This window comes from Momordica charantia, assembly GCF_013281855.1.
Source record: "Momordica charantia cultivar OHB3-1 chromosome 10 unlocalized genomic scaffold, Mcharantia_2.0 BLBB01000010.1, whole genome shotgun sequence".
In the NCBI taxonomy this organism is placed as follows: domain Eukaryota; kingdom Viridiplantae; phylum Streptophyta; class Magnoliopsida; order Cucurbitales; family Cucurbitaceae; genus Momordica; species Momordica charantia.
In genome coordinates this window covers 12,645,647-12,668,732 of record NW_028275158.1, presented here as the reverse complement: position 1 = coordinate 12,668,732, position 23,086 = coordinate 12,645,647, and the positions used below count along the sequence as shown (strand labels likewise).

Here is a 23,086-nt window from a genome sequence, read left to right as displayed (position 1 = left end):
TTAAAGATACTAACTTGCTTCCTTATTGTGTAGGTAACCATGGACATAAGAAACCTAAGGTGAAAGGCATTGTGGAAAACTACTTATCCAAGAATTTGTATAAAGAATTCCATGGTCGAGAAAGCAGAATGTTATGTTGGAGAATGCAAATGCAAAGTACCAAGTGGAGGAAAAATAAATCCGAGCACAATTTCAACAAACCAAGTGATTGGGTTTGGAAGCACTTTTGGAAGGAACGAAGAATTTGTCCAAGTCCAAACATAAGAAGACTAAGAAGGATGATATTACATGAAGACTTCAAGATTGCACTTCAAGGAAGTCAAAAAGTTGTGTTAACTCAAAGAAGGCAAACAAGAAAGGGCCATAGAAATTTTCAAGAAGAAAGAAGTGACATGTCCAACGAAGAAAATCATAAATCTTCAAGCTCCAATATACAACTCACAAGGTAAGGAACAAGTTGTTAAGGCTTATCATTGGACTAACTTGATTCGTTTTGATGAAGGAAATGAAAACCTTGATTTGAGGACAAATCCTTTTAAAGAAAGGGGGGATGATACGAATCCATTTGTGACCAATTACATATATCAAAGGAGCAATTATTACAAGAAAGGCAAGGAAGATTCAAGAGGCTTTCACACTGCACCTTCAAAAGCTTGTTAATGCACAAGAACTAACAAAGAGTTTTGAGCCCGAATTTATTCATAATGTTACTTCAATGAGTCAAGAAGAGAATGGAGCAAAGATGACACGGGAAAAGTTGTCTATTTTGAGAGATGGCACGGAGGACAAAAAAAGTGTGCAGATTCGTGAACAGGTGCCTTTGCAGATTGCACCTCTTTGGAGTTTGTGAAGTCAAAAGTTGTCAAACCATATCCAAATGTGAAGCGCCTCCTACAGCACATAGATAAGACCATTTGAAGCATGACTACGTTTTCTGATCCGCATTTAAGTGTCTAGAATGATGTGCAATCAAGTTTTAATTTGCATGTCTTATTTTCTACAATTTGCATTAAGTAGTATTTTGAAAAACTTTTGGTGTTCTTATGTTAAACGACCATTTGGCCTATTTAAAGGCTTGTAATGCTCTTGTTATGGAGAACTTAAGATTAAAACATATTGAAATTCAAGAACTTTTGTTCCTTAACACTTTTGGTGTTGCTTCTTTCAAATCTTGCTTTAGGTTTGATGTTAAACCGATTCATTGGATTAGTCTCGATCAAGCTAATTCTGGAGTGAGTCGTCTTAGGATCTAGGAGTGACCATCGTAGATTCTAAGTCCGATCTAAGAGTGATTCATCTTCTAACCGTACTCTTGGTTGGAATCATTCGGTAAGTTAGTCGTTTTTGTGAATGTTTGCAAGGATCCTAGAAGGACCTCTAGCTTTGTAAACACGAGCAACCTTGGCGCTTATCAAAATGTCAGGCCGAGTCTACATCATAGCGTTCATCAGGCTGCCCACTGCTGAAGCATAGAGTATGCGTCTCATATTCTCAAACGGATGAATCTATGCCTGGGAGGTAATAAGCCCTTATTGGAATTCTACATCGAATATCGAACAAACATCTTGTCAATATAAATTGGTTAAGACAGGGCTACCGTTTTGTTCTTGCGATCCCTTAGAATTTGGATGCCAAGAACATACTGAGCTTCTCCCAAATCCTTCATTTGGAACTCAGTAGCTAGCCATTTCTTTATGTCAGTAAGGTATCCTACATCATTCCCAATTATTAGGATACATCCACATACAATACTAAGAAGGCTATTGTGTTGTTGATGATTTTCTTGTATACACAAGGCTCATCAATGTTTTGGTCAAATCTATAAGCTAGATTCACATGAGGTGTGTAATGCATAGTTAAAAAACGCCCTCTATCATCTTCCAGACGGTAGACTTGGTAAAAGGGCCCCGATGAATGTCCAGAATTCGAGTTTGAGGAAGTCAGATTAAGAAAGAGAGAGTACGTAGGAAAGCTTCTAACTAAAGCTTCTGAAAATGAAAGCGTGTAGAACATTCTCCATCTACCCGCCTTTGAAAAAGTATTGCAGCACAATCGAGATCGTAATCATTCGATTCGGCCCCTAATCAACTAAAAAAAGGAAGATTTGATCACAGTATCAAACCTTATGTTCCAAGATCGAGATGCTCGTTTCAATTTATATATGGATTGTTTAAGCTTGCAAACCTTTTGCTATTGATCTTGATTTATGAACCCTTCAGGTTGAGATACATAAATACTTTCTTTAAGATTACCATTCAGAAAGGCAGTTTTGACGTCCATTTGCCGAATCTCATAGTTATAATATATTGCGATTGACAAAAGTATTCTTATGAACTCGAGCATAGCTACAGGGGAGAAGATTTCTTCATAGTCGACCCCTTCCCTTTGTGTGTAGCCTTACGCCACAAGCCTCGCCTTATAGGTCTATACCTTTCCTTCGACGTCTCATTTTCTCTTACAGATCCATTTGCACCCTATGAGTGTTACCCTGCCGGGTTGGTCTACATGTTCCTAAACGGAATTGAAGTACATAGACTCCATTTCTAGGTCCATTGCTTTGACCCATTTGTCCTTGTCCACATCTTCCATTGCCTGTTTGTAGGTTAATGCATACTCAACACCGTCGTCGAGTATGACAACTTGGGTTTCACCGAAACCCACGTAGTGTCGGATTGTGTTACAATCCTCCCACTACGTTGAGGCACCTTCAACTCTTGCGGTGGATTTGACTGATCTGATGTACTGGTTTCATTAACAACTCTTGTTGAAGTGCTAGCTTGATCAACAACTCTTATTGACGTGTTTCTAGCCTCTTCGAAATTCTCATTTATCACTACCTTACTTCGTGGCTTATGATCTCGAACATGGTCTTCTTCCAAGAAGGTGGTATTTATCGATACAAACACTTTGTTTTCTTGAGGGTCGAAGAAGAGACCACCTCTTGTCTCTTTAAGGTAACCTACGAATAAGCATACTTTTGAACGAGGTTCCAATTTCTTTGGGTTAGTCACAAGTACATATGTCGGACATCCCCAAATGCGAAAGTGACGTAAACTAGCTTTACGACCCTTTCATAGTTCAAAGGGTGTTTAGAAACACTCTTCGAAGGAACTACGTTCAAAATAGAAACTGAAGTCTCCACTGCGTAACCTTAAAACGAGTTAGGCAACTCAGCGTAGCTCATCATTGATCGAACTATGTCTAACAGAGTTCTGTTTCTCCTTTATGTTGAGATGTACCAGGGGCTGAGAGTTGGGACTAGATTCCATGTTCTATCATATAGTTTTGGAATCTCAAGTCCATATACTATCCACCCCAATCAGATCAAAGTGTTTTAATGGTTTTACCTAATTGATTTTCAAATTTGGTTTTGTACTCCTTGAATTTTTCAAGCGCTTCGGACTTGTGTTGCATTAGGTATAGATAATCATACATTGAATAATCATCTATAAAAGAGATGAAATATTCATACCCTCATCGAGCTTTAACATTCATCAGACCACCAAGGTCTGAATATATAAGTTCTAAGAGCTCTTTTGCTCTATAATCTTTTCCAATGAAAGGTCTTTTAGTCATCTTGCCTTCAAGATAAGATTCACATGGTGATAACGAGTCGTCTTCTAACTCGCTTAGAAGGTCATTCTTAACTAACCTCCCAATCATATTGAGATTAATGTGACCTAATCCTAAGTGCCAAAGAGAGGTATTTTCTTTAGGAGAAACTTTTTGCCTTTTTGTTTGAGTTTTAGCATTTTTAAATAACTCAGTATTTAAAACTGCTTTAGTAATGGTTCGTCTTAGCACATACAAGTTGTTTTCAAGTTTTGTAGAACAAATATTCACACCATTTACAGAACTGAACGCTTCACTCAAATTAAAGGATATGGAATACATATTTTCTAACAAACAAGAAATTGAAGTTAAGTTCCTTTTGACTTTTGGAACTACGTACACATTATCTAATGATATATATAAATTATTGTTTGTAAAAAACTTGAGCTCCCCAACAGCCACAGCTGAGACGACCTCTCTCGTTCCGACCTTAAGAGTCATCTTTTTGGCTTCAGCTGCCTTTAAAAACTAAGTCCCTTAAATGAAGAACGAATGTGATTCGTGGCTCCTGAATCTAATATCCAGGTGGAGTCATCGTTCTCCACTAAACATGTTTTCAAAACAAGTAAATCATATTTACCTTCATTGGCTTTCTTATTCTCGACCAGGTATTTTAGACAATTGTGCTTCCAGTGCCCGTCCACATTGTAGTGAAAACATTTTCCTTTGTCTACAACCTTGGCCTTGCCTTTCTTGACAGCGGCAGCAACGGAGTCAGGTTTAGACCCCTTACCAGAAACCTTCTTCTTCTTGAAAGTCTTATTTCAAGAAAAAAAGGGCTTAGACTTGGTTCCAGAAGTCGAATATCAAAGGAACCTCTTTGAGGTGGCAACGTTTGCCTCCCTTTTCTGTCCCTTATTTTTTCATAAGAAATTGGTAGGTTTGCAGCTCGTTTAAGAGCGTGGTAAGAGTGCACTCCAACTTATTCATGACCGTATTGCTGCGGAATTGTAGGAAACTCTTCAGAAGGGATTCCATAATGAAGCTAACCTAGATCAGATACCCCCACTCGCATGTCTCCACACAAACGACCTGGATCAAGTCATCTGTAATATTTACAAAGTGGATCGTATCCATAGTGTTGCACGGATAACGTACCCAACCTTATCCATATACTATAGACTTTTTAGGTTATTCCCGAGTCATTATCCACTTATATTGTCCCAGTTACATGAAAATAACCTTAGATGTTTAGTTTATTGGATTTGGAAAACGGAATGCTATGAATTCAACAACAAATTGATTTAATATAACTTTATTCAATATAAATTTGTTTTTACGTAAATATAAACTATGAGTTTAGGACAACACACCCAACAGTAGAGGTGTTCCTTAAACGATCAGCTTATATACCTCAACCTAGACAGAACCTTGCTTAGACAGGGTTCCCATATAAGCAATATTTTATAATTAAGTTTTTGTTTTTTTTAAAGAAAAAAACTCTAATCTTATTAGAAAAAAAAATTGTATAGTTTAACTAAGCTTTTAAACATACATATAACAATTAAAACCCTTTTTTAAACAAAATTAATTAACCTAAAACATGCAATACTAAGCTTCAAACATACATATAACAATTACACATATGATTAAACTTGTAGGCATGCATCAAATGACATTCATAAAGACAACAATTATATTTACTAAAGAAATGTCATGCTCAACGCAACTCATTTTTCCAGTAATTAACATAACAATTATATCAATTACAAGGAAAAAAAACATAATTCTCCAGATAATATAACACTTATATTAATATAATGCATGATCATGCTTTAACTTATGATGGAAATTCAATCTAAATGTCAAACCTCATCCATCATACATTTAAGTAAACATACATTCATAGAGCATAATAATTAAATAGCACAATTGGACCGAATTTTCTCATCCTAGGAAGCAAAAAAAAAAAAAAAAGCCCAAAACAATTCGAACCCACAAACGGACGCCTCGGAACCAGTAGGGAAAGCGTCGCGGGGCCATTGAGGGAAAGCGTCGTGGTGCCATTGCAACATACTCCAACACACGTGACGTCATGATGATGTAGCATATAAGCAGAGTGCCATGGCACTACCGTTGTAGAAATTTGTCGTCTTCTTCGTTGTTTTCTTTACCCAAAACACCTTTCGATCGACCTGGACTTACAGACTCGATACATAAACGAATGCCCAAAACAATGGGCCCTTACATGATCCAAATCAAGAAAAATTGAAATTTTAAATGCCAAAATTCGATTTATGAACCCACATTCATAATGAAGTGAAAAAACCGACAAAAATCTTAGTAAACTTCAACAGAAAATTTAGAACAAAAAACCACACTCTGATACCAATTGAAGGGATGTGAATCCCAAAGCGAAAGTAGTAGAAGACATTCTTGATTTTTTTTTTAAATTTAAAATACAGAAAAATATTAAACAAGGAAGAATGTTGGATTTTACATTTGAAGAATCTTCTTCGTGTAAACCCGATGGGACAACACCACTTAATCTTCCTCGCTAAGTCTCTCGGTCAACAATCCGAATTATGGGATCCAATTGGAAGGGATTAGAGAGGAAGAAAGTTGAGAGATTTTTAGTGTATCTTCAAGGGTTTAGCTTACTGTTACATTTATAGAGGAAAAATCATAGGACCATAAGGATATCTTATCCTTTTGGAATTAGGATATATTCAACTGCATCGAGGGAAAATTCACAGACCATCAGGATGTCTTCTTCTTTTAAATTCTTAAATGGAATTCAAAATGTCGAAAATAAGGATTTTTCCAATCCATAACATTAGCCCCCTCTGTCAAAATACATAGTATTAATTTTGAATCTTTATCCAAAATTAACATATATTTATATAATGTATCTGTAACGACCCAAAAATTTCCACACACCTCTAGGTCACATGAACTACTCAACTAATCAGTTTTAACCCCAATTACAACCTGCCAACTTCCTAAGCACATAAGCTTGTAAAATCAAGCTCCAAAACCTCATCAAATTAACGATAAACAAATCTCAAAAAAAAAAAAAATGCAACAACGTTCGTGAACTACTTCACGAGGCAAGTTTATTGTTCAATCTAAATGATTCTAAGCAAATGGGATAAAGCTCAAATAAGCACCTAACCCGAGGCATAACTAACAACAAGGAAAAATCTCTCAATTATTCAAAGGTACATAATCCGTTTATTGCCCACAACTTGAGGCCCTAACAAAAGAATTAGACGAAATAAGAAAAAACTAAGCAGCCTATAGTCCTCGCTTGTCAGGTCTCCCCCGTCCCATCAGCAAGGTCACCCTCGAGTCCTTCACCTAAAACAATCATTGTAGAAGGGGGGGTGAGTATATACAATATACTCCGTAAGTAGCCATCACCAAGCACTCACAAACATCATGCTCATAACCATAAAGGAAAAACATGCATCGTCATGCTCTATCATTACAGTATGCAAACAACCATAGACATGCTTTACTGGTACATATATATTTATCCATAAACATGCTCTATAATACCCAATACTAACCACAACTCAATCAAAAAACAATTACCGTCCATCTGGCTTCCTAACACCTCAAATTCAACTATGATCGCCTCAGTTATTCGAGCTCTTCGAAACCATGCTTCTGGTAGTGTCAGCCCCTGGCCCTTTATACCCAGAGCCCCGACACTAGTGCATCGACCCTCGACCATTTATACCAAAGGCCTCGATGTCTTACAATCTATTGGCCCTTGACCATTTATACCCAAGGCCCCAATAGTTCTCCTTCCGAAAGACTAATCGCATCGACCCCCGACCATTTATACCCGAGGCCTCGACACTCATCTTTATCCAATATTGGCGTATCGACCCCCGACCATTTATACCCGAGGCCTCGATACCCAATTAGTGACGTATCAGCCCCCGACCATTTATACCCGAGGCCCTGACACTCACCCATTCACTTCATAATTTGTAAAACTCCACATATCGTTTCTAGCCTCCAACCAAGATTCCAGTACTAACCCCTTAATAACACCAACCACCACAACGCCCATCAACAGCCCCACCACTAGTATGATTTCAATGCATCTCACAACTCACCAACACATTTCAGCATGTTTCTGACTGGGCGTTTATGCTGAACGCACGCACTAAGCGTGGTAACAATTGTATAGATGCAAGCGCACACCTGTCAGAGTAATATAAAATGGATGGAGTATCCAAGTATCGATCCTCAAGGACTTCTAAATAATTTCCAAACTCTAAAGTTTTAAAGAATAGTGAATGTTGAAATGAGTGATTCTTGTAAAATGGGAAGTGGTCACAAATAATGGTTTTGGATTTGGGATTTGGACTTATAATGATAAAACCTAGCCCGAATTACTTCAAGTTAGCCAACAAAGAATCAAGGACATGCTAAGGATAATATGCATTTTACTTTAGAAACCAACGACTACGCTTCTCACTTGACTTATGTCTAAGCAAGTTCAAAGTCCTAAGACATTCCCTAATATGTCTATTATGAGATATATCCTAGTTTTAGGATGGAAATAGTCGCAACAAAGAAACACTAAAAATGATCAAGAGAAGGAAGCAAGGCTTGATGATTTTGGTGGAGAAGTTGCTGGAATTTATAGCTGTGCAGAATTGGTTAGGTAGGTCCTAAAACGATGGTGAATCACCCATTTCCAACTCTTTTGACTGACCAAATCGTGCTCAAACTGATAGTGGAACACTTCTTCTACACGTATGCATCGGTTGGAACCACCAAAATGCATTGGAAGACGCGTTTCATTAAGGGCAAAGTTGGAAGAAAACCAATTTTTCTGCAGGCTTCCCAGGCGCCTGGCGCCTCCCATGTAGGTTTTTCCGTCTTTTTGCTTCTTTTGATTAATTTCCACTCCCAAATGGTCCTAAAATGTCATAAATACAATATAAGCCAACCACAAACCATAATATATGAATTTTGCATGAATTGGAACTCAAATGATCGAGAAAAATCCGAAACAAAGCTGAAACATTGTAAAAACAGCATCTAAAACCTTCTTTTTACGCATGTAAACAAGCGTAATCACACCCCCAAACTTAACTTTTTGCTTGTCCTCAAGCAAAACTTAGCAACTTTAATCAGCTTTCTAACACATGGACAAGGAAAAGCAAAAGCAACCGAGATGTTCAATCATAAATTGTCTCAGGGAAAAGATGTCAAAGCCTACCATTCTATTGCCTTTGTAAACTTAGTCACTATAAACCAAGTTTGAAATGATAAAAACTTTTTCTTTCAAAATCTTTTTTCTCTTTCAAAAACAGAAAACGTTTTCAAATACCCCTAAGGAATCTGCACACTCCCTCCTTACACTAAGACTTTTACATCTGAAAGACCGGCTACTAGCCCCTGAGGTTTTCACACACTAACATCGGTTCCAACCACAGCTACTCGTAGAAAGACTCTGAACTAACAGCTAGGTCATAAAACGACGACAATGAGAAACACGAAGTCACTTATCACCATCTTTACTGCTATTTTCAAAGTCAACACCCAACCTAAAACTAAATGGGTGTCTACAGTAGAACTCGGGAATCATAAATACATTTTCTTTAACTATCAATGTTTTTACCACTCTTTTCTTTCTAACACAAGTCTTTTCCCCACTCTTATTTTCTCTCAACAAGACTCTTTTTACTCTTTTGCAACTTTTTTTTCTTTCTTTCTTTCGTTTTTATTTTTTTTAGCTAAGTGTTTTTTCAACATTTTCTTTCTTTCCAACTGACTCTTTTTCAAAAGAAAATAGCATGATTTTTTAAATATAAATAACACCTTATCTTTCTGAAACAACGACTGACACAACGACTGTCCCCCCCCAAACTTAAGAGAGACAGTGTCCTCACTAGGAAAAGACTTTTGCATCGGATGAAAAAGGCTTAACAGTAAAAAGGACAAGGACTTCCTATATAGGGGCAAAGAAAAAGCTTAAAGTCTGTAAAGATCAAAAAGACATAAAAGAAAATGAGTTTATCACATAAACAAAGGAAATAGCTCAAAGCTTAGTCAGGCATAGAACCGAAAACTCAACAATCTCTTATAATCATCATCGACATGAAATCACATGCACAGCACAGATGCTTCAAAATAGGCATGTGAAAAGCTAAACTGAGGTTAAGTGAAGGCATACTTTAAGTGATCAGAAGATAAACGATACTAATTTATTCATGCTTCAACTGAGCTCGAAACATAATCAATACAAAAAAAACATGCGTAGTAATGCTAGAATATGCAACTACGTCATTAACCAAAAGAATAAAACACAAAAAATAGCAAAGAAGGAACCTCCCCTTCATGAAGTCGGAGGTTGTGGACTAGGATCAGTGTCAGTACTGGGAGATGGATGACCAAGGATAGCAGCTAGCGCTGGAGGCCATGAAGGTAAAACCGCAAAATCCAATGAAGCCCTTAAGTTGTAGATATGTTGCACGACTTCTCGAACCTGATCTCGCAGCTGCTGGTTCTCCTCTCGGAGACGACGGATCTCCGATGTAGGAGACATCCCAGTACCTTCCCTTCTTTGTAACGCATGGGCGATAATACGCCGAATATTCTTCTCTTCCACAATTGGGGCATCTCTCTTAATTTGATTCTCAGGGAGCTGTACACCTTGTCGCAAGCATAAAGAAGTGACCAAACGTGGGTGATAAAGCTTACCACGTGTTCGGTGGGCACACTCATGGATACTAGTATTGATCAATTCTCCATAATTCACATCTATGCCCTTTAGCATGGCATAAACCAGCAGTGCCCTATCCTGAGTGACATGCTCATCATGCTCCGTTGGCAGAATTCTGTTTTTGACTATGTATAACCATCCTGCAGCAGTTAGGGAAACATCCTCGGGTTTTAGTCGTACCTTGCCATGAGTAGTCAAATCCCAAGTGGCAGAGGGCTTCCCAACACATTCTAAAGCCTCATCAAGCTGTGCTAGAGTCGGAGTCACTAACATCTTATTGCCCACAGCATCTCTGATATTCTTAATGTTAAAGGTGTAGTTGATCTGAGTGGCATCAAACCGTATTTCCTTCCCGCGCACTATGGCTATATGTGACTGGGGATGGACAGCAGCATAGAACTCTCTGACTAACTCCAAAGCCTCACATTGTATGGGCTGAATGAGTGGTCTCCACTCTTTGTCTCTAGCGGTCTCCCTCCAATCATCAGGCACATCTCCTAGAGTGAGATCGAATCCCAATTCTGTCATAATCTTACGGGATTTCATTAATGAAGTTCGAGTGGCTAAATTTGCCGCGTTCCATTTCGTCTCGACCTCCTCTCCCTCAGACAAGTCTAGTTCAATTGTATCAACTGGCCCAGGTGCCACTACCTTCTTCTTAGCTTCAGCTGCTTTAGCTTTCGCAGCTCTCGTTTTAGGTTCATTCACGGGCACTGTTGGCTTCTTATCCTGAACTGCACGACGTTTTGAACTCTTTTTCTCCCGCCTCTTGTATTGGAACATTTCCCTTATCGTCTGCGTGTCCTCAAGATCTTCTTCGCTGGTAGGTTCTTGAGTACTATTCTCCCCAACCTTGGATCTACCTGTATCACACCCAAGCGGGTTAACTGTATTAGAAGGAATAGTGTGAGCATCCCTTACCCCTGGTAGAGTGGCCATCGGTATGACATACTCATCCGTTGCCAACGGAGTAGATCCAGTTGCCCCAGTAGGCAACTCTTGGTGACTACAAAACGCTCCTTCTGTAGGTGTATCCAATGGGGAAGGTTCCTGAGTATCTGTTCTCACCACTTCGTTCTCGGTATCCTCTGTTTCCGGCATATTTGAACAATGTCCTCGTGAAACCAGTAGAAAATCATCATTACCATCTTCCGGTGTAATAATCAATGGAGATGAATAAAACTGCTCCTCGTCCCTGTTCTCCATAGATGAATCCTTAGGCGTCAGACGCCTACTACTCCCATCTTCCTCAATTTCTGGGTCTATCATCACCTCCTTGCCCTTCCTCTTTTGCCCTATCGAAACCCCGGGCTCTAGCCTATGGCTATGGCTCTTCTCTTGCTCTCCTCCATGCTCATCTCCTGCATCCATTGGCATATTGGTTGGGGTTGGCATCCTAGGAGGCTCTAAGGGTTTTAGTTGTCCCATGTTGAAGGTACTCGATATGTTAGGGTTCAATTGGGGTGCTTGAGGTCCTCTTTCTAGGAATGGAAGTTGAGGTGGTGGGGAAACTCTAGGTGAAATCATCCCATAATTATGTGGAGGTACCCAATGACCCATTCCATAATAAGGTGGAAGGCTAGGAAATAGAGTAGATGGGTCTGGCATTCCATAAGGATGAACACTAGCTGGAATTTGCATTTGGGACAAGGGAAAATGATAGGAAGGAACCGGGTTAAACATAAACGGTTGGTACATACCCGGATTGATCATTGGATGAAGTTGTTGAGGATTTTCAGCCCTAAACTCACTGTTTTGAGGTATATTAAGGGTGGGTAGTTGCTGAAAATTAACATAACCATGTGGGCTCATTATAGGATGTTGTGTAGGAGCTTGGGATGGAGGACATTCAAATGTTTGAAGCGGGTTTCCTCCCCTAACAGCAGCTAGCCTAGAATCTGAACCCATGTGGTGTTGGAAGTTCTCCAATGGTGGAAAAGGAATGCTTGTGGCATTTGGAGCTTGAGTAGAAGAGGTAGGAAGTGAAGTATGTTGAGAAGAAGAAGCCATAGATGTAAGCAAATGCTGGAAATTTCTTCTTCTTTTTGGTGATGGCTGAAAATCGAAAACAAGGGTGATGAAGGGAGTGGGTTTTGCCGAAAAAACAAGGGGAAGAAGAGAGTTGTGTGGGTTTTGGTGGAGTTGTAAAGCTTAGGCAATGAGTCTATTTAAAGCTTTCCCCAAACTAAATCCTAAATGGAAAGGGATTGAGATTTAAGTTCAACTAGGTTTCCTAAACCTAAAAGGAAAAGAAAACAAATTTGAATACAAAATAGGATTAGGGAAACAAAATTTGAGTTTGAAGAGAAGTTTTTAAAGCTAAATCATAGAGGATTAATGTTTGACCCAAAATAAAGCCCATGCTATCGAAAATTAAAACCCAAACCGTGAAGGAAAATGAAATTCGAACTGCTGGAAAACAGGGCAGGCGCCAGGCGCCTGCGTGATTTATTTTCGCAAAGGGCAGGTGATGCAAATCCAACCACGGATCCATTGACTGTACCCGGGGGACCAATTACAAGAAGCAAAGCAAAGAAGATTCAAGAGGTTTTCATAATACATCTTCAAAGGCTAGCTAATGCACACGAGGAGACAAAGATTTCTGAGGCAAAAATTCTTTACAATGTTAATTTAATGAGTCAAGAAGAGAATGGAGCAAAGATGGCACGGGAAAAGTTGTCTATTTTGAGAGATGGCACGGAGGACAAAAAAAAGTGTGCAGATTGGTGAACAGGTGCCTTTGCAGATTGCACCTCTTGGGAGTTTGTGATGTCAAAACTTGTCAAATCTCATCCAAACGTAAAGCGCCTCCTACATGTGATTTCCAAGACAATTTAAAGCAATTTTACATTTTTGGACTCACATTTAGTTGTCTAGTTTGATGTGCAATCATGTTTTAATTTGCATGTCTTATTTTCTACAATTTGCATTAAATAGGATTTGAAAGACTTTTGGTGTTCCTCATGTTGAACGACCCTTTGGCCTATTTCAAGGCTTGTAATCACCTTGTTTTGGAAGATTAAAACATATTGAAATTCAAGAACTTTTGTTCCTTAACACTTTTGGTGTTGCTTCTTTCAAATCTTGCTTTAGGTTTGATGTTAAACCGATTCATTGGATTAGTCTCGATCAAGCTAATTCTGGAGTGAGTCGTCTTAGGATCTAGGAGTGACCATCGTAGATTCTAAGTCCGATCTAAGAGTGATTCATCTTCTAACCTTACTCTTGGTTGGAATCATTCGGTAAGTTAGTCGTTTTTGTGAATGTTTGCAAGGATCCTAGAAGGACCTCTAGCTTTGTAAACCCGAGCAACCTTGGCGCTTATCAGCAGGCGCCCGGCGCCTGCGTAATTCTTTTTTTTTTTTTTTTTCAACGTTTTTTTAAAAACATTCTCTTAATAAGAAAATCTTTAGAATGAAACAAAGAGAAAATACAAGATACAAAGACTTCCTTCCTTTACTTTTGTTCTTTAAAAAACGGATAAGAAGGAAAAAACATTTTTCGCAAAAATTTATTGACCTGAAAGTTGAATAGAGGTTTTTCCTCTATCCACTGGTTCTCCAAAATACGGCTTAAGTCTCTGCCCATTTACTTTAAAAACATTTCCCTTAGAGTCAACTAGATCCACTGCCCCATATGGGTAGACTTTAAAAATTTGAAAGGGACCAGACCATCTAGACTTAAGTTTTCCAGGGAAAAGTTTCAACCTAGAGTTGAATAACAGAACCAGATCACCTTCTTGAAGATTGTTCAGACGCCTATCATGCCACTGTTTAGTTTTTTCCTTAAACAACTTAGCATTCTCATAAGAAAAGTGTCTGTGTTCTTCTAATTCCAACAATTGTAACTTCCTCGCTTCACCTGCAGCCAACAAATCAAAATTTAATTTCTTAGTAGCCCAAAATGCTTTATATTCTAGCTCAAGAGGCAAATGACATGCTTTTCCAAAAACTAGCCTATAAGGGACATGCCGAGGGGAGTCTTAAATGCTGTCCTATATGCCCAAAGTGAATCATCAAGCTTAAAAGACCAATCCCTACGGTTAAGATTTACAATTTTTTCTAAAATGTTTTTTATCTCCCTATTAGATATTTCGGCTAACCCATTCGACTGAGGATGATATGCTGTTGCAACCCTATGACGCACATTGTATTTAGTCAGCAACTTTTGCATAGACCTATTCACAAAATGAGCCCCCCCATCGCTTATCAGACAACGCGGGGTTCCATAACGCGTAAAAATGTGCTTTTGCAGAAAACGAATGACAACTTTGGAATCATTGGTAGCAGTTGCAATGACTTCTATCCATTTCGAAACATAATCTACTGCTAACAATATATAAAGCTTACCATTAGAAGATGGAAATGGACCCATAAAATCTATACCCCACACATCAAATATTTCAATCTCCAGGATCGGGGTTTGAGGCATTTCGTGGCGTTTAGATATATTACCTGTCCGTTGGCATTTGTCACAAACCTGGGCAAACTTATGTGCATCTTTGAACAGAGTGGGCCAAAAGAACCCACTTTGCAAAACTTTGGCTGCGGTTTTGTGTCCTGCAAAATGTCCTCCATATGGAGACATATGACAAGCGTCTAATATCGCCTCGTGCTCTTCTTCTGCGACACACCTGCGTAAGATATTGTCAGGTCCTAGCTTATATAAAAAAGGCTCATCCCAACGATAACATCGAACTTCATTTAGAAATTTCTTTACCTGTTGCTTGTTGAACTCATAAGGAACTATTCGACTTACCAAATAATTTGCTATATCGGCATACCACGGAACTGAATCAACTCGCAAGAGTTGCTCGTCAATAAACTGTTCACGTATAACAGTTCCATCATCACAGAGCGGGGATTCCAATCTAGACAGGTGATCAGCAACTTGGTTTTCAGTACCCTTCCTGTCCCTAACTTCAATATCAAACTCTTGAAGTAACAAAATCCACCGTATCAAACGTGGTTTAGCATCTTTTTTAGCAAATAAATATTTTAAAGCAGAATGGTCAGTAAAAACAATGACTTTTGTGCCTATCAAGTAAGACCTAAACTTATCAAAGGCGAACACAACTGCTAACAGTTCCTTTTCAGTAGTAGTGTAATTGAGTTGTGCACCGGTCAGAGTCTTACTAGCATAATACACAGGATGCAAGATCTTGTTTTTACGTTGTCCTAACATAGCTCCTATTGCATAATCACTCGCATCACACATGAGCTCAAAAGGTAATCCCAATTAGGTTCGATAATTATAGGAGCTGAACTTAGAGCAACTTTCAAGATTTCAAATGATTTTAAACAGTCACCATAAAAAAAAATGGTCTATCATGTTCTAACAATTGACACAAGGGTTTAGAAATTTTAGCAAAGTCTTTTATAAAGCGGCGGTAAAATCCCCCATGCCCTAAAAAACTTCTAATCCCTTTGACATTTGTAGGAGGAGGTAGCTTTGAAATGATGTCTATCTTAGCGTGGTCTACCTCTATTCCTTGCTTGGAAATTTTGTGACCCAAAACAATACCCTCTTGTACCATGAAATGACACTTCTCCCAATTTTGGACTAGGTTTGTTTGTTCACATCTCTCCAATACTCTCTCCAAATTAACTAAACAAGCGTCGAAAGAATTTCCAAAAACAGAAAAGTCATCCATAAAAACTTCTAGAATATTTTCTACCATGTCAGAGAAGATGGCCATCATACACCTCTGAAAAGTCGCGGGTGCATTGCATAGTCCAAAGGGCATTCGCCTAAAAGCGAACGTACCATACGGACACGTAAATGTTGTCTTCTCTTGGTCTTCTGGAGCAATAGTGATTTGATTATAACCCGAATATCCATCTAAAAAACAATAGAAATCCTTACCTGCCAGACGGTCGAGCATCTGGTCAATAAACGGGAGAGGAAAATGGTCTTTCTTTGTTACCTTGTTGAGTTTGCGATAATCAATGCAAACTCTCCACCCGCTCACAGTTCGGGTTGAGATGAGCTCATTCTCCTCGTTGGCCACCACGGTTATACCCCCTTTCTTTGGTACACACTGTACTGGGCTTACCCAGCTGCTGTCGGATATTGGGTATATAACACCGGCGTCAAGCCATTTAAGAATTTCTTTCCTTACAACCTCTTTCATCTTCGGGTTCAACCGCCTTTGACTCTCAATAGAGTTCTTAGCATCTTCTTCCAATAGAATTTTGTGCATGCAAAAGGCCGGGCTTATCCCTCGGATATCTGCTATCGTCCATCCAATGGCCTTTTTGTGCTTCTCCAAAATCTGCAATAAAGAATATTCATTAGTAGGTGATAAATTGGAAGCTATAATAACTGGTAAAGTGTCGTTATCCCCTAGATACGCATATTTCAAATGCGACGGCAATGGCTTCTGCTCCAACGTGGGTGGTTCCACTATGGACGGAAGTAACGACTTGCATTCTTCTTTTTGTATTTTTTCAATAGGATTAGCCATATCTTCTGGTCCTTCTGCTATCTTATCAAGCTCTTCTTCAATCTCTGTAACTAATAAGTCATAAAACTCATCAAACATAACAGGATTCAAACTATTTATAGCAGAGCACTCTTCAAAGTCTCCTGGTAATTTCATGGCGTCTAGAACGTTAAATTTAACTTCTTCATTATTTACCCTCATTGTAATTTCTCCCTTCCTCACATTAAAAACTGTATCCCCAGTGGCTAGAAATGGTCTTCCCAAAATAATGGGAACGTCTAAGTCTGCCTCGCAATCTAGAATGATAAAGTCCGCAGGGAAAATGAATTTGTCCACCTGGACTAAAACATCTTCTATCTTTCCCTCAGGTCTTATGATAGATCTATCTGCTAGTTGGAGGGTAACCGTAGTAGGTCTAGCTTCTCCTATGCCTAAAGATTTGAAAACTGATAATGGCATAAGATTAATGCTAGCGCCTAGATCACATAATGCCCTACCTAAGTTTTTTCCTCCTATGGAACATGGAATGGTAAAACTGCCAGGATCATTACATTTCATGGGTAGCGGGCTGCCTACAGCCTCACTACTACATTTTGTCATGGCTACCAGTTCATGCTCTCCTATTTTTTTCTTCCTAGAAATTATATCTTTCAAAAACTTAGCATAATTTGGCATGTGTTCTAGAGCATCTACTAATGGTATATTTATATGCAGTTGTTTTAAAATATCTAAAAATTTTCTAAACTGGGAATCATTATTTTTCTTAACTAATCTTTGTGGAAACGGGGGAGTAGGGGTAAAAGAAGGTTGTACCTGTGGAGGAACACTCGGGGTGTCCTCATTACCTTTTCTAATATTTTCTTTTTCTGGTGTTGTTGGATTTTCTGGTATCTTTACAATTGGTTCAGTGGACGGAATCTGTACATCTGTTGTTGGCATTGTTGGTCCATCATATGCCAGTCCACTCTTGAGGGTGACAGCTTTGCACTGTTCTTTCCCTTCTCGTCTTGGTAATTCAGTATGGCCTGGAAAAGAACCTTGTGGTCTATTCTTCAATTCATTGGCGAGCTGTCCCAATTGGGTCTCGAAATTCCTCATTGATGCCGCTTGGGATTGTATCACTGCGTCGGTTCGGGCCATGTACTCCTTCATCATATTCTCAAGATTTGAGTTGTTATTTTGAACTGGTGGAGTCTGTGTTCTCTGATTGTACTGCTGTTGTGGTGGTGGGATGTATTGCTGTGTAGGTGGAACATAAGGCTGCTTGTTCTACTGGCTCTGCCCTTGATTAAAACCGCTCGAACCTCCTTGTCCTCCCCATGAGAAATTAGGGTGGTGCCTCCAACCTGGGTTGTAGGTGTTCGAATATGGGTTAAAGTTCATATTGTTACCATGTCCTACATAAAAAACGGAAGCAGGGTTATGTGGACAATTATCATAAATATGGGTTTCACTGCAGAATGAACAAATGAGATCGTTGACTTGGCAAACAGGGGCAGGAGTGCAAAAATCCGACTGCACAGGTTGTATCGGCGTGGCTAATGGATTTTTTATTCCCAATGCCATCTCTTTCAGCCTCTGGTTCATTGTAACCATCTCTTTTTGCATCGAGGTCGCAATGTCCAGAGCCAAAACTCCAGCTGGATCTTGCTTCTTTGGTGCTGCCCTAGATCTTTGCGAACACCATAGTTCGTTGTGTGAAGCTAAGTCATTTAGGATGTCAACTATCTCGTTGAATGTCTTCTTTGTAAAGGCTCCGTTGGCAGCATTGTTTAGCATCATCTTAGTAGGATGATCTAAACCTCTAAAGAAATGTTCTATCTGGATGCATGCCGGCAAGCCATGGTTCGGACATTTCCTGATTAGTTCTTTAAATCTCTCCCACGCCTCGTAAACAGGTTCACGATCATACTGTCTAAAGGAGATGATCTCCTCTCTGATATCAGCGTGGCGAGTAGGTGGGAAGAATTTTGTTAAGAACTTCTCCACTAACGACCCCCATGTGGTGATGGATCCCGGTGGAAATGCATTGAGCCATGCTCTAGCTTGGTCCTTCAAAGAAAATGGAAAAAGTGTTAGTCTCAGAGCATCGTCTGTTATACCAGGTAATCGAAATGCATTTGCAATTTGAATGAATGATTTCAGATGATCATGTGGATCCTCATGTTCCTGCCCTCCAAAATGTCCAATTGTCTGCAACATTTGGAACATCATTGGTTTAAGCTCAAAGTTTGCGTGGGCTGGAATAGGGTTGACTATCCCTGAATCAAAGTTCTGAAAAGACGTGGCGGCATATTCTCGCATTGCCACGTCTTTGTTGTCCGCCATCTGGATATGGTTGAATTCATCATTTCTTGCATGATCCCTCATATTACCGTTAACAGCAGGTGGATCAACCGGATCACGAGGTGGAATATCTGCCATTGATGTGCTCGTACTCTCTACCTCACTTTCAGGACTGATTTCACCTTCTCTCTCTTTTTGCTTTTCTAGTTGTTTTCGAAGTCTTTGCTCCTTTCGAGTTTTTCGAAGGGTCCGCTCAATCTCAGGGTCAAGGGGTAGAAGAAAAGATCTTGTGCTCATGCACTTTAACTTACCCTTGTGAGATAAACGACCAAAAATATAGAACAAAAACGGTGGATGGAACTTACACCCAGCAACAATTCACAAAAATAAAAACTAAAAGAATTTGAAAATAATTTTAAAACTAAAGTCCCCGGCAACGGCGCCAAAAACTTGACTGGGCGTTTATGCTGAACGCACGCACTAAGCGTGGTAACAATTGTATAGATGCAAGTGCACACCTGTCAGAGTAATATAAAATGGATGGAGTATCCAAGTATCGATCCTCAAGGACTTCTAAATAATTTCCAAACTCTAAAGTTTTAAAGAATAGTGAATGTTGAAATGAGTGATTCTTGTAAAATGGGAAGTGGTCACAAATAATGGTTTTGGATTTGGGATTTGGACTTAGAATGATAAAACCTAGCCCGAATTACTTCAAATTAGCCAACAAAGAATCAAGGATATGCTAAGAACGATATGCATTTCACTTTCGGAACCAACGACTACGCTTTTCACTTGACTTATGTCTAAGCAAGTTCAAAGTCCTAAGACATTCCCTAATATGTCTATTACGAGAGATATCTTAGTTTTAGGATGGAAATAGTCGCAACCTCGGGTTAAGGTCCCATGTCTAGGCTACTTAAGCGGAACCCTTATGTCTTAGGCGCTCCTCTCCTCGGTTTAACCACTCAACAATGCAAATAAGCAACCTTTTCGGTATTGACTTGTTAAGACTTACAGTGGCCTTCTCTAAATCCTAACTTTTTGGGAAAACATGTTGGGCAATGAATGGAAAGCAAAAACACTACTTCTTAGCAACCCTTATTAGAAATAAAAGGCTAACTATCCATAACCGGGCTAGAGACGGGAATTTAGAAAGACATATTGAAGAAAATACAGCAAGTAAAATGGTTGAATGTGGAATGCATGTGTGAAAAACAAAAGTTAACTAACGGAGAGTTTTTATCGGGATTGAGAGCTTCGCCCTTCACTTTCAAGCAAGGGGGAGTGTCACGTGCTCTTTCCTCCAAAAACACAACTCTCTTAACTAAAAATAAAGTAAAGGCAAAGGGAAGATAAGCAAAGTGCTAGATTTTTATATATTTGAATAAGTAGAAAAATAACTAAGTACAAATGGAAACAAAACAAGCTCAATAAAGGAATGTAAAGTGCTCGGGATTTAAAAACCAAAAGTAACTAATGAAAGCAACTCAAAAGTACTTAGAAAGCAACAAAGAAACACTAAAAATGATCAAGAGAAGGAAGCAAGGCTTGATGATTTTGGTGGAGAAGTTGCTGGAATTTATAGCTGTGCAGAATTGGTTAGGTAGGTCCTAAAACGATGGTGAATCACCCATTTCCAACTCTTTTGACTGACCAAATCGTGCTCAAACTGATAGTGGAACACTTCTTCTACACGTATGCATCGGTTGGAACCACCAAAACGCATTGGAAGACGCGTTTCATTAAGGGCAAAGTTGGAAGAAAACCAGTTTTTCTGCAGGCTTCCCAGGCGCCTGGCGCCTCCCATGATGGTTTTTCCGTCTTTTTGCTTCTTTTGATTAATTTGCACTCCCAAATGGTCCTAAAATGTCATAAATACAATATAAGCCAACCACAAACCATAATATATGAATTTTGCATGAATTGGAACTCAAACGATCGAGAAAAATCCGTAACAAAGCTGAAACATTGTAAAAACAGCATCTAAAACCTTCTTTTTACGCATGTAAACAAGCGTAATCAATTTCCACAACATAAACATCATTCTAATAGCAAAACAATAAACCAAACATGCTTTCACAACTTACCAAATCTTAACAACAGCGCCACAGTGAGTTTAGTCATAACAGAGCATAGTCAACAAATTTCAAACGATTGGAGCCCAATACAATTCATCCAAACACTTAATATCTAACGTCCATATTCAATAAGCACTGCTGGATATAATGAAAACTCATGAGACACGCCAAACACTTCATACGAATTCAGACAACGAACATTCCCTACAATCATACGTCATTCTACAACAGATCTCAGCAGTTCAACAATACAAAATTCACACTATTAACACCGACGAACATTCAACGCTAACCAGACATACAAAACTACATAACAAGAATTACACTACACAACCACGTATCAGAACCAATATTAAGCATCATAAACAGTACATCGACAACCAAATAACATACACCAACGCACGCACCCGCCCCCGTGCTACTTACAAACACTTGTCCTAAAGCTCCTAAGCTCGTTGAGCACTTCCTACTACAAAAGAGCACGATCTCGAGGTTAGTAACCAATTAGAAACATTTAGTTATAAACGAAACCGAGTTTAGGTAGAGTCGTTACCTACTAACCCACACTAAAACAACTTGGGTTAGGAGTGGGTTGACGTCGAAGGGGTTCGGGCTCCCGATCTGAGTTCAAAAGGCCTTAAGCTTGCTGTCCCGACGTCTAAAGGTGATGAGTAATGCTGATTTGGGTCCGATTAGAGGTGGGTCAACGCCGAACCCATGCCGAAAAAAGTGGGTAATGCCGATTTGGGTTCGAATAAGAGGGGACCAACGTCGAACGTCACCGGAAGGCCGGAAAACGTCACCAAACTCGTTGGGCTTCACGAGTTCGGACTGTTCGGGGCTGTCGAAGTTTGCTGCACGCAGGAAAGGTCACGCGCCGCCACTGCACGACGCCGGCGCCGCTGGAATTCGCCGCAACTCCTCGAGTCCGCCGGGTTCGCTGCTCTTCGCGCCGCCGCACGCTGCTACAGGCCGCCGCCGTCGGAGTTGTTGAGGGACGGGAGGGTCCACCGTTCGCCGCTGCCGTCGGGGAGGAAGCTCGCCGATGCCGTGCTGCTTCGCCGGAGAACAAAAGGGGAGCTGCCGGCTGAACAAGAAGAAGAAGGAGAAACTTGGGGGGGGGGGCCGTCGGCTAAGAAACAAAGGGAGGGAAAGAGAAAAAAAGAAAAGTGTTAGGGTTTTCCCCTTTTGTTTTGATTTAAAACAATTTTCCCATTAAGTCCAATCATCCAAGCCCAAACCCAAAGAAGGAGGAGTCCATTCCCTCAACCCAAGACCGAACATACCAAGCTCGATTAATAAACATTTAATTGGATTGTTAGAGCCCGATAATTATCGATAAATTAAATTAACATTCACTTTGAAATTTAAATGAAAAAAAAATCTCCCGATTCGAGATTAACTGACCTGAGGGACTCGGGGCGTTACAGACTTCCCTCCTTCAAAAACTTTCGTCCCCGAAAGTGGACAGTTCTAACAGTTCAGGGTATCTCGCCTTGATATCGTCGTCCCGCTCCCAAGTAGCTTCTTCCACTTGGTGGTTCCTCCACAAAACCTTAACCAAGCGAATCGCCCGGTTCCTCAACAACTTGGTCTCTCTTGCCAAAATTCTGACGGGTATCTCCTCGTAGCACAAGGACTCATCCAGTTGTAATGGTTCAGGGTCCAAGACGTGCGAGGGGTCATGAATGTACTTCCTCAACATAGACACATGAAACACACTGTGAACTGCTGCCAACGACGGTGGCAAGGCCAACTTATACGCGACTGGCCCGATACGTTCCAAAATTTCAAAAGGCCCAATGAACCTCGCGCTGAGCTTGCCCTTCTTCCCAAAGCGCAAAATCCCCCTTACGGGTGCAACACGAAGAAACACCCGTTCACCTACCACAAATTCGAGCTCTCTACGCCTGACGTCTGCATAACTCTTTTGACGGCTCTGTGCAACTTGCATCCTTCCCCTGATCTTTT

General features: G+C 39.8%; 1 long non-coding RNA gene and 1 other non-coding gene across 2 annotated transcripts; one reads left to right on the top strand and one right to left on the bottom strand.

Moving 5' to 3' along the window:
- Window positions 1–6,649: 6,649 nt before the first annotated feature.
- LOC148208572 (uncharacterized) lies at window positions 6,650–22,242 on the bottom strand. Its single transcript, XR_015788444.1, has 3 exons — window positions 21,669–22,242; window positions 21,542–21,584; window positions 6,650–6,912 (listed from the first exon to the last, which is right to left on the bottom strand). It is a non-coding gene; the product is annotated as an uncharacterized LOC148208572 (long non-coding RNA).
- On the top strand, window positions 18,586–18,692 carry LOC148208573 (small nucleolar RNA R71). The gene has a single exon (XR_015788626.1). It is a non-coding gene; the product is annotated as a small nucleolar RNA R71 (small nucleolar RNA).
- Window positions 22,243–23,086: the final 844 nt, after the last annotated feature.